Genomic DNA, 11,166 nt, shown 5'->3' with positions numbered 1-11,166 from the left:
CCTTGTCGACTTAAATAACAAATGGTGAGGCTCTCTAAAAGAAATATATTCATTTGGGAATACAGCATTGTAATGTCATAGCACATGTGATAGTAAACTGTGTGTATTTAGGTGGGTAAATCTCTTTTTGTCATGATTTTCTCAGTATTAGTGATGCTATTTAGATTCTGACAACATCCTGATCATTCTTTAATTACAGATGATATCCTAGGGCAGTGATTGTCAACAGGTACACCACAGCACACAGGTGTGCCATGAGAGGATCTTAGGTGGGAGGCAAAAGTTTTTGAAGATCATTAATTAAATTATTTTCAAAAGAAGTATAAAACCACAGTATCTTTTTATGACTTTTTTTTTTTTGATTGATGTAATTTAAGTGTGCTGTAGTAGGGCTGGGTGTTGTAGCACAGTCGTTAAAGTGCTGGCCCTGCACACCAGGGTTTGTGGGTTTGAATGTCACCCAGGCCTGCTTAAGCAAATAATAAAAAAATGGGTGCCCTGGAAGTTTAACTGCAGGTTCAAGTGTGCCATGAGATAGAAAATGTTGACACTATCCTAGAGTTTGAAATACACTTCTAAGTTAAACAAGGCAATTAAAAACATAATGATAGGTACGTCAATTCCTCTTCAGATTTCAAAGAAATCTAAATCTAAATTAATGTCTTTAATTAATATAAATTAATGTCTTTTGAAAATAAACACTAGTCACAAGTTCCTGCTTACAAATTTTAAGGTTATAAAAATTTTAGAACCAGAAAGCACTTGAATTATTTGTTTGTTAAAACCCACCTGTATTTTTTCCTAAAGAGTAAAATTATCCATATGTTTCAATTTATGCTTATTGTCCCTGCATAATTATAAATAGCACCTCCTATTACTCACAGGAGTTTCTGGTTTAGATGTTGAGGTTAATAATGAGAGAATCCAATTTCAAGTCTTAAAGGGGTTACACCAGTGTTTGAACTAGATAAAACACGCGTATGACAAAGTGCAAATGAACTCTTCAAACTTCCAAGTCAGAGTTATATTTATTAGACTATTATCATTCATGATTACAGATGAATGAATGCAAAAACCTCTAGACTTCTGACCAAGCAACTTAATCAGTCTTTAGCTTGCATTAGAATCACCTGTGGGGTTTGTTAAACTAGATTTCTGGTTAAACTGATTTCTCAGAGTTATTCTGAAGATCTAGGGTGGGACTCAGAATTTGCGTATCTAACAAGCTCTAGAGAGACATTGAAGCTGCTTGTACAGGGAGCTCTCCCTTTGAGAATATTTGCCATACACAATGTTAAAACAACCTTTCCATACTGTAAAGATAGAGACAGGCGGTGAACGTGCTGCTTCCCCAGCTATAAATGTTCATTTCTTCTCAATGTATAATTTCTTTTATTGACACCAGAATTTTTTCATGGTAAAAACTAGAAGTATAAAGTGGAAAAGTAATTTGAAGTACAAAATTCTTGGAGGAAGGCATGGTGCTGTGGTTTTGGGTTGGTCATTTTTTCATCAAGAAGTGTGGGGCCAACCTTTGAGGACAACACTGGGGAAGGAAGATGTGAGGCAACTCAATGAAAAGGGAGGAATTGCTTCTACAACATGCTCTAGAAACTTGCTACTTAAAATGTGACCATGAACCGTTAGCATCATTTGGAATTGTTGAGAATGGAGAGTTGGGAAACACGAAGACTCCCATGAGAATTTCCTAAATGGATCCTGGTTAATTCACTACAGTGAGTGAACACAGAAAGAACATTCACCTAATTGGAGGGGACTTAAAGTTTCCCTAGATAAGGAAGAGGCATGAAAAGTCTTAACTGAAAATTCACTCCCACTAAGATAGTTCAGAGACTCTGCTTTTGAACCAGTAAAGAAGATTCAAGTTTGCCATAAATTAATCTGAACTGGTTCTGTATTCTAAACACAAAATTCCTGAACCAGAAATCTTCTAGGAAAGGAAGACAAAATTTTTTTTCTCTTGCCCTTCTTTTGCCATTTTGAGAAATTACCAACTGGAATTAGAAGGGAAACCAGCATTACTGTAAGAAAATGGACGGAGGCTGATGAGTGTGGAGTCCTAACCATCATGTCAGTAAGGGAAAAGTTTGTTGCAATAATTGGTTAAGGGACTTTAGTTGTTAAGAATGCACTTACATGCTGATAATTGCGTTGAAATCTGATTCACCAGGAAGTTCTGAAGACAGAATGTTTGAGGAGAATTTCCAGTAGTGTTATTTCAACTATTTTGAGTTTTCCAAAAACAGTTAGATCTAAAAGATAAGGCCATAGCATGAAATTCTTATTCCCTGCTTTTTGTTAATGACAACAAAAGGGGACAATGAATACAATTTAAAAACAGAATTACATGTAAGTCTAGGATGGTGAGTCACCATTTTAAATTAGTTGTCAGCTCTCAAAACCCTAAGGAGCTGTGAATGACAGCTCCTTTCCTGGAACTTCGAAAATATTCAGCTCACAGAACACCACTTTTCTTATGTGCACCTGCAGCTTTGAGTCAACAAAAATTGCCATCCCAGGGTGATAAGCTCCATATAAATAATTAATGACATGGAACTAATTACTCTTGTATTAGGCCACCTGCACCCTCAAAGCTCAAGAGCCCCAGGTGTGAAAATTGCAGGGGCAACTAATTGTGAGCTGCATTTCATCACATAAACCCTGTCGAGGAAGCCCTGGCTATTTCCTGCTCACATCTTTTTCAGGGTTCAGCAAGCGGAGCCTGGGTGGGGTTGACTGCAAATGTAACTATCTCAGAAGGCAACCAGGTGACATGGTGACTCTTGAAAACTGAGCTCTTAGAGGCCACCAGGAGGTAAAAAGGGATTAGGTTTAATTAGAGGAAAACACATCTTGAAGGATATGGTTGGAAATTGTCCCTTGAGGTCTGGGAAAGTTGCTGAAATAACTCTATGTGAGAATGCTACATTGAAGAGCAATGGCACCTCTGTTTCATTGTTTACAACCAGAGAACTTTGAGATTTCAATCTCCAAATATGTGAATTAAATTATATATGTATCTATATATTTGGAGTGTGCATTTATAACACTAGTAACATTATAATAATCTTTTTTTGGTGGGGATTGTTGCTTTGGTGCCTTGGTGGTGTATGTGTGGGTGTGTGATGTACACTCCCCCAATTAAGATCTTAAAATCAGGTTTGAAGGAAATCTATTGCAAAGAACTGTATGATTGATACTGACTAAAATGCTGCTGGCTGTTCTCAGGCCATCTTGTGGAACACTCATTATAATTTTTGTGTTGGCTTTGGAATGAAGAAGAAAGAACACAATGTGGTTAAAGTTACTGCACCTAGCAACTTCAAGCTCATTGTTTGATTTAGCTTGGTGCAAAGCTCAGTCCAAATGCCCAACTTCTTCTTTAGTGATAGGCTCTTAATTGCTATATCTGTGTCCTATTTTTGGTGGCGAATTGAGGAAAATAACCTTGAGGTACCCAATAGAACATTTATGAAGTGATAAAATTAAATATTCCAAAATTCCTTGGAGAAAACGCCAGCTGAATTCGTCCAACCATATATTTTTCTTCACATGCACATATACACAATTTTACATAAATTAGGTCATAGAATAACTGTACCTTTTGTTTTCATCTCGTAAGTTTAAAATTTAAAGAAGAAAATTTTTTTTTGCTTTCATCCTTACTTGTTCCCACAAGTAAGCTTAACTTTTCTATGCTCATTATTATGTTTAAATTTATATTCAAGTTTGTATAGTTTACATATACATACGGTGGTCTCTAATAATTTGTTTAACAGACTTTATTTTTTTTGGAGTGGTTTTAGGCTGTCAAAAAGTTAAAAGTATAAAGCATGTCCACCTGTTTCTTTAGGCTCTCACCCGCCCCCATTTCCCTAGCATTAACATCTTGCACTAGAGTGTTATTTGTTATAATACTGGCTTGATACGTTATTAACTATAGTATACAGTTTACATTAGGGTTCACTCTGTGTTTATGGGGTTTGACAAATGTATAATGGCTCTTATCCACTACTGCATTATTGTACAGAATTGTCTAACTGCCCTGCCCTAAAATGTGTCATATTTTGTTTTTAATGATATATAATGTTTTGATTTTCTCTAAATGTTTCAAGTGAACAGATTTACCCGTTTACTTTTAATGGCTGTGTAGTATTCCATGACATGGCTATTCCAAAGTTGGTTCAACATTTCCTCATTAGAGGAAATTAGAATTTATATTATACCCTTGTTCATATTATGCTTTTATACTCACAGCATTAACTCCCATGAGGAAGATTAAAGGCTGTGTTTACCGTTAATTTTTTTTTTTTTTTTCAGTTTTTGGCTAGGGCCAGGTTTGAACCCACCACCTCCTCTATATGGGGCCAGTGCCCTACTCCTTTGAGCCACAGGCACCGCCCTGTTTACCATTAATTTTAATAAGCATTGCCACACCAAGTGACATTTCCAACAAGAATACTTGTTTGCCTCAATCCTCACCAGTAATGGGTATGATAACCCCACATTTTCTGTTTGAGAATAATACATAGCACACTAGTTAAGCATGTTGGCCCTGAATTCTCATTGGTTTGAAGTTCTAGCAGTAACACTTTCTGGTCAGCAACCCTGGACAGTTCAGTTCACTTCCAGTGTTGACTTCCTCATCTGTATGATATGGATGGTGATCTATGACATCATACAGGTGACTGGGTGATTAGGCAGCATGGTACATATAAAACAGGCTTAGCCTGTACCTGACCTAGACTAAGTATCCAGTTAATAATAGATTTTATTACTAGAATATTACAAATGGTCATCAAGCCCTTTGAATAATATCCAGGAATATTGCTTCATTATAATATTCTTGGATAAATTTTGGAATTCTATTAAATTTGGTGGTAATTAGCTGAGATCAAAGCATGTACAAACATTCCCTTAATGCCAAAGCACAGAACATAGTGTCCCAAACCAGACAGCTACCTCTGATCATTATTACTCTACAAATGTGAAAAAATAGGTAAATAAAATTAAGGCTACTGTAGAAATTCCATACATATGTAAGCACAGACTTCTTGTCAGAGTTGAAACTATTGTCATGGCATATTAAATATACTCATGTTATTTCTTCCTTTTCCATGTAAAAATAGAGTTGGAGCTGTAACTATTAAGTAGCCTATTTTTCTTCAGATCTCATCTTAAAAACTTTCTTTGAGTAGTCTCTGCAGACTGTACCTCAGGGCACATTACATGTTCCTTGTAATTTTGGAGGCAGGGGGTTGGGGGGTGGCTAAGACTTTTCCTCCAATTCTCCTCTGTCCAATGCCATTTTTGCTCCTCAACCGCAACATCTCAGGCTGGAGCAAAAGTTAGTCCTTATACTCCTTAACAGGATCCGGGAGCATTATTGAGGAAGGGCAGGAGAAAGGGAGAGAGAAGAGAGGAAGCTGAGAAAGAGAGGAGAGAGGGAGAGACAGAGACCGTGGAGGAAGGTGGGATGTTTGATCTCCACCATTGAAAAGCACACACTATCCTCCAGGAGACAGAGTAGAGGGTACTTCCAACCACAGGTGAAATGTCTGGTTCTTCAGATGGGAATTCTTGTGATAGATTAGGAAATTGTGAATGCCCTGCCAGCATGTGTCCTGGTCTCCTTCTGGGCAAGGCATAATTATGGCCAAAAGCTGGTCATATTGGATAAAGCCTTGAGGAATCCTGAGGAGTTTTGCTTGTTTGTCTGGGGTTTTCCGTGTTATACTGTAGCAGGAAGCAGGGAGCGTGAACTGCTGGTCCCCTAGTAAACGTGCCCTGCTCTGCTCTGCCAGCCCTTATTTCTGACCCAAAGATCAGGGGATGCTGTCTGAGGAAGAAATTTTCAGTGGCTTCTGTGAGTAATGCCAAACACTGAAATTTCTAAGGCTTTTTATAGGATTTGTAGAAAAGAGTATTCAAAATTGGTATTGACTTAACAAATCGAAAGTGTAGTTTCTGAACACTAATTGTGAAACAACTACAGTTGTGTTTTAAAAAAATAAATTCTAACCAAGTTGTATACAATTCCATACCAAATAGCAATTTCTCCCCTAGATGTTTTAACTTATTTATTCAGTAACACCCACTGAATGCCCCTGGTATGTAAGGAATGAACAGAAAAAGTCTGAAGGCCCGAACTAGCTCCCCTTGGAGCTTACCATGAAGAACAGGAAAACATCTGATGATCATCTCAATACGGATAAGCACTGAGCCAGTAAGCATGACCTCAGTAAGTATCACCTCAGTAAATGTGAAGGGAAGAAGGAATGATTTGTGCTGGGACGGTTGGCCACAGTGTCACCTGTGTAATGAAAGGAGAGCAGGCTTTGGATGATGGGCTGACAACTCTACCACATTCAGTGACAGGGAAGAAGCAGCCATAGTAGGCTAAGAGTGGGAGGAATGTTCTAGAAAGATTGAGTAGCTTGATTCAGATCCCAGATATATGGATTTTGTCTTAATTTCAAATACTCCCCTTTGTGGACTGGGCGTGATGGCTCACACCTGTAATTCTAGAACTTTGGGAGGCTGAGGCGGGTAGATTGCTTGAGCTCAGGAGTTTGAGACCAGCCTGAGCAAGAGAGAGACTCTATCTCTACTAAAAAATAGAAAATCTAGCTGGGCATCATGGAAGTTGCCTGTAGTCCCAGCTACTCCGGAGGCTGAGGGAGAGGATCTGTTGAGGCCAAGAGTTTAAGATTGCTTTGAGCTACGATGCCACGGCATTCTACCCAGCATTGTGACAGAGTGAGACTCTGTCTAAAAAAAAATAAAAAACCCCTCCCTTTTGTTCTTGTTTATCCAAATAAAATTTGAAAATCAGTTAAAAAAATTGAATGAAAATAAATAAATAGATAAATAAATAAAACAAAAAGGCCATGGCAGGTCATACATCTCTACTCTGAGCTCAAAAAATATATGTTCAACCAAATCCAAGAAAAATGGTGGGACAGTAATGTAGAGGCTCCCAGACAACAGTTTAAAAGAAGAAGAAGGAAGAAAGAAAAAGGGATTTTCATTATATAGTCCACAGGAAGTTATTACAATGTTTTGAGCTGGCATAGTGGTGGAATTGCAAAGAGGTCCCTGAGAAAGTCAAATGAAAAAAACAAGACTTGGCCATCATTTGTTTAGAAGAGTCTGGGAGGAGCCAGAGAGGGATCTGAATTTTAAACTATTATGGGTTGATTGAAATGTAATATAATGATTAAATGTTGTATCTATAGAGTGAATGGATATAGTTTAGTGTTGGGAAAGTTTCCTCTTCTATAACATCCTAATAGCACTCAAGTTATAGATAGAATTGCCTAAAAAAGTCTGTGCTCTATAAGTTTTACTTATATCATCAGGGCAATATTTCAGGCAGAAGAGCCTAGGCATTCTCACTTGACTGCCTAGTTCTCTTCTGTTTGTCAGAGTCAATAGATCAGAGGCAGAAATCAAAATTAGCATGATGCTGTGGGTAGGATTTTGCCCTCTTTTTTTCATTTACGAATTCCTCACAGACTGCCATTGATGGTTAATGGAATTTTCATGAATGAAGGATGAGGAGAAGAAAAGAAAGCATGAGGCTGGTGGGATGGGCCATCCTGAATCAAGGTCAAGAAGTCCTACAAGGAGCATGGAGTGTGGTCAGGGAGAGGAAGCAGGGAGGAGGAAGCCTGGACCGTCTGTGTATTCACTACACCACTTATTGTGGAAAATACGTGGAAAACTGCATGTAGAGTTCCAAAATGACTGTCCCTGCTATGATTCACTGGAGAAGTGACTCTCAGCTGCATCCACCCTGGCATTTTTTCAGAGGTCATGTTTACACATAATTTATAAAGTTCTAACATGTGATTGAAAGTTTCTCTGGCATATTTAGAAATGTCTGGGAGGGAAGTTCTCACCATTTCACTCTGCCTGCCTTTGATTTCAGCCTATGTTTTAATTCTGTAAGTTGCTTTGGGCAACTAAGGCCTCCAGTTTTGTGTGCTGTGAACCACAAGCTGGAGCCCCCTGGAGAGTTTGTTTCTGTCTTGTTAGCCACCTGATTCTCACCTGGTAAGTTCTACACAATGAAGAAGTGTCTGTGCTGTGGACTCTGAAGATGTCTGAACATCATTTATCCAGCTCCTCACATTAGTCCTCTTCATTTTTGGTATCATAACTCGAGAGAAGGTTTTATATATGCTTTGAAGGAAAGTCAGTGGTTCTGGTGTGTTTTGAAATCCCACCTGCTCTAATTTCAGTGATTTGATGCCACAAAAAGAAGGTGGCTTCTTCAAAGAAGCCTGCCATTCCTAGAAGTTTCCAGCAATTAACATAGTCTTTCTTAAAAATCTGTGCCTAATAGTCACTTGCTGCTCCTGGACCAAATTAAAACAATTCTTTTTTTTTTTCAGTTTTTTTTTTGGCTGGGGCTGGGTTTGAACCCGCCACCTCCAGCATATGGGGCTGGCGCCCTACCCCTTTGAGCCACAGGTGCCGCCCAAATTAAAACAATTCTATTTGTCTTCTGCATTAAGAGAGATGAATTTGGATGCTGTGTTCCCATATCTTTCCTTGTTATTTTTAAAATTCTTCTTCTTCTTCTTTTTTTTTTTAAAGTTAAACCTTTCTAGTCCCTGTAGTTATTTCTCACATGACATGGTAAACTCTGTTTTGTATTTCCTCTTGTTAATTTGAGGAAGTATTTAATCTTCATTTAAAGACCTTACCAGTAATTAGTAGTATGTACAGTATTATGTCTATAGGATTATCTCGATAGGTAAACTAGGCTTTCCCATAAATGAGCATGCACTTATTTTTAAAATGAGTTCCTCTCTGAAAGCCTGTTGACTTGTGGAGCTGATAATTTTTAATTGTTTGAAAATTTCCCCAGGAAAATTCCATGAGCCTGACTTCCAGTTTGCCACTCTGGTTTGCAAAGAAGTTTCTGATGACCAAAAGAGATTTGCTTCAGATTTTTTCCAAAAAGGAGTTTTTCAGCTTTGGGGGCCAAAGTATTTTATATTATTAATTCGTTTTTAACAATATCAAAGTGCGTTCATTTTTTTCTTCATTCATTTATTTATTTTAAATGTTTATTGAGTGTCTGATACACATTAGGTTAGAAGTTGTACAACACTAGTAATATTTCTGCCAGTCATTAAAAGCTCTCCCGGTCTCCCTTTCATTGGTAAAGCTTGCTCTGTTCAAAGTGCTTTTCATCTGTACCATCGCACTGGAACCATGTGGCTCTGGAATTTGTAGGTGTAGAGAAGCTGGGAACTCACCCTCAGTTGAGAACTGAGTAGACTGGATCCCAGCTGGGTAAATTCATTCAACCTCTGTCCCACCTGCTCATCAGACCCTGCAAATAAATACATGTAAAGTCATCAAAACCAGTTTGAGATTAAGCAGCATGGTCCTTAGTTTGAAACTCAAAGTGATATAAGAAGGCTTAAAAATTACACATGAGATATTTTTAATATATATATTTTTTGAGACAGTTTCACCCTGTTCTCGGTAGAGTGCCATGGCATCACAGCTCACAGCTACCTCAAATTCTTGGGCTTAGGCAATTCTCTTGCCTCAGCCTCCCAAGTAGCTGGGACTAAAGGCTCCTGCCATAACACCCGGCTATTTTTTTTTTGCATTTTGGCTGAGGCCGGGTTCAAACCCGCCACCCTCGGTATATGGGGCCGGCGCCCTACCCACTGAGCCACAGGCACTGCCCTATTTTTCATATTTTGAATAGACTATGTTACTCTCCATAAACCTCCATATTTCTGCCATTTAGTGAAACAACTCTCAGGGGAGACATTTAGAGGCCATTATAAGCCTTCTGGTTATCTCTGAGATACACATCTATTGTGATTTGGCAACACATTTATCTATGGGACATTTTATTGGCCACTTCAACTTTGGGAATAAAGACAAAAACTGAAAAGAATAAAAAAAAAATTATTGAGCAGTGCATTGGGTCTTCCAAGTCTTATATCTAAGTCTTAACAAGAGGATTCTGCAAATTCAAGAAATAGTATTATGTAATGCTGTTTGTATATTATCTTGAAGATGGAATAATTCTTATTTATGGAAGATTATGAAAGAATCTTTCATTATCTTGATATGGAAGAATTTAATGAATTTTTAGAAGCTGGCTAATACACATTTTAATGATATCAAAAAGTGGAAATTTTGCATTATGTGAAAAAAATTACTAAAGTAGACTGACAGCAGATACATGAGCTATTATGGTCTATTTAGGGAAGTGCAAAAGCAGCTAGATTTGAAATTGAAGAAGATTGTGAAAAGAGACAGCAATTAATGTTGATCCAGAAGTGTTTTTTGTTGTTGTTGTTGGTATTTTAAGTGATATTATTAAGTAAAGGATTTTTGCACTGTAAGCTTTGAGACTCCACCCTATCCCAACGCAGCTGTGATGTAGGCCTGCAGGGGGTACAGTACAGTACATGTCTTTCACATCCATTTTATTTCCATCCATGGAGCCCCAAATTAAACACATTACCTAGAAGTATTTGTAAACTCTTTTCAAACAAACACCACTAAAATGAAAACAAGATTCCCGAGCATCACTAACTTGATGTGGCATCACCCACAATATTTTAGAAATATAAACTAATTTGGTTATACCTGAGAGTTTACTGTATGAGAGAGTTTGGACTGTGCCCAACTTATCTGAAGCCTAACACTATTATCCACTGGGCTGAGCCTGACTTCTCATGAGCTTTGGCACTGAGGTAGGGGGGCCTTGAGCTAATTAGTCACTTCTTGCCAGAGGCCAGGGATTAAATTATGTTTCCTGGAAACTGTATAATTCTATAGATCTCTTTCCAAAGTCTCGTACCTCTCAACAGTGTCACCAATCTGCAAAGTTTCATGGTATTTTTTTCTCACCAGTGTTTGACTTCCTGGGAATAAAAAGAGAGTGAACATATGGCTGGATTGATCTAAGGTTTGGAGGTACAGGAAAAGGACAGAGTAATAAGGAATTATTGCTTTGTAAATTAGAAATTGAAAGAAAATAAAGTGGTGAATGAGAGGAAGATGAAGGAATGTGCTTAGAGAGAGAGGTATTTGGAATTAAAAATTTAGAAGTGGAATAATCCTGAAATTAAAATGGGGCCATGGAAGTAGATTAGCAAG

This window comes from Nycticebus coucang, chromosome 21 (assembly GCF_027406575.1).
Source record: "Nycticebus coucang isolate mNycCou1 chromosome 21, mNycCou1.pri, whole genome shotgun sequence".
Taxonomy (NCBI): domain Eukaryota; kingdom Metazoa; phylum Chordata; class Mammalia; order Primates; family Lorisidae; genus Nycticebus; species Nycticebus coucang.
The sequence above is the reverse complement of the archived record's forward strand: the minus strand, read 5'-3'. Positions refer to the sequence as shown.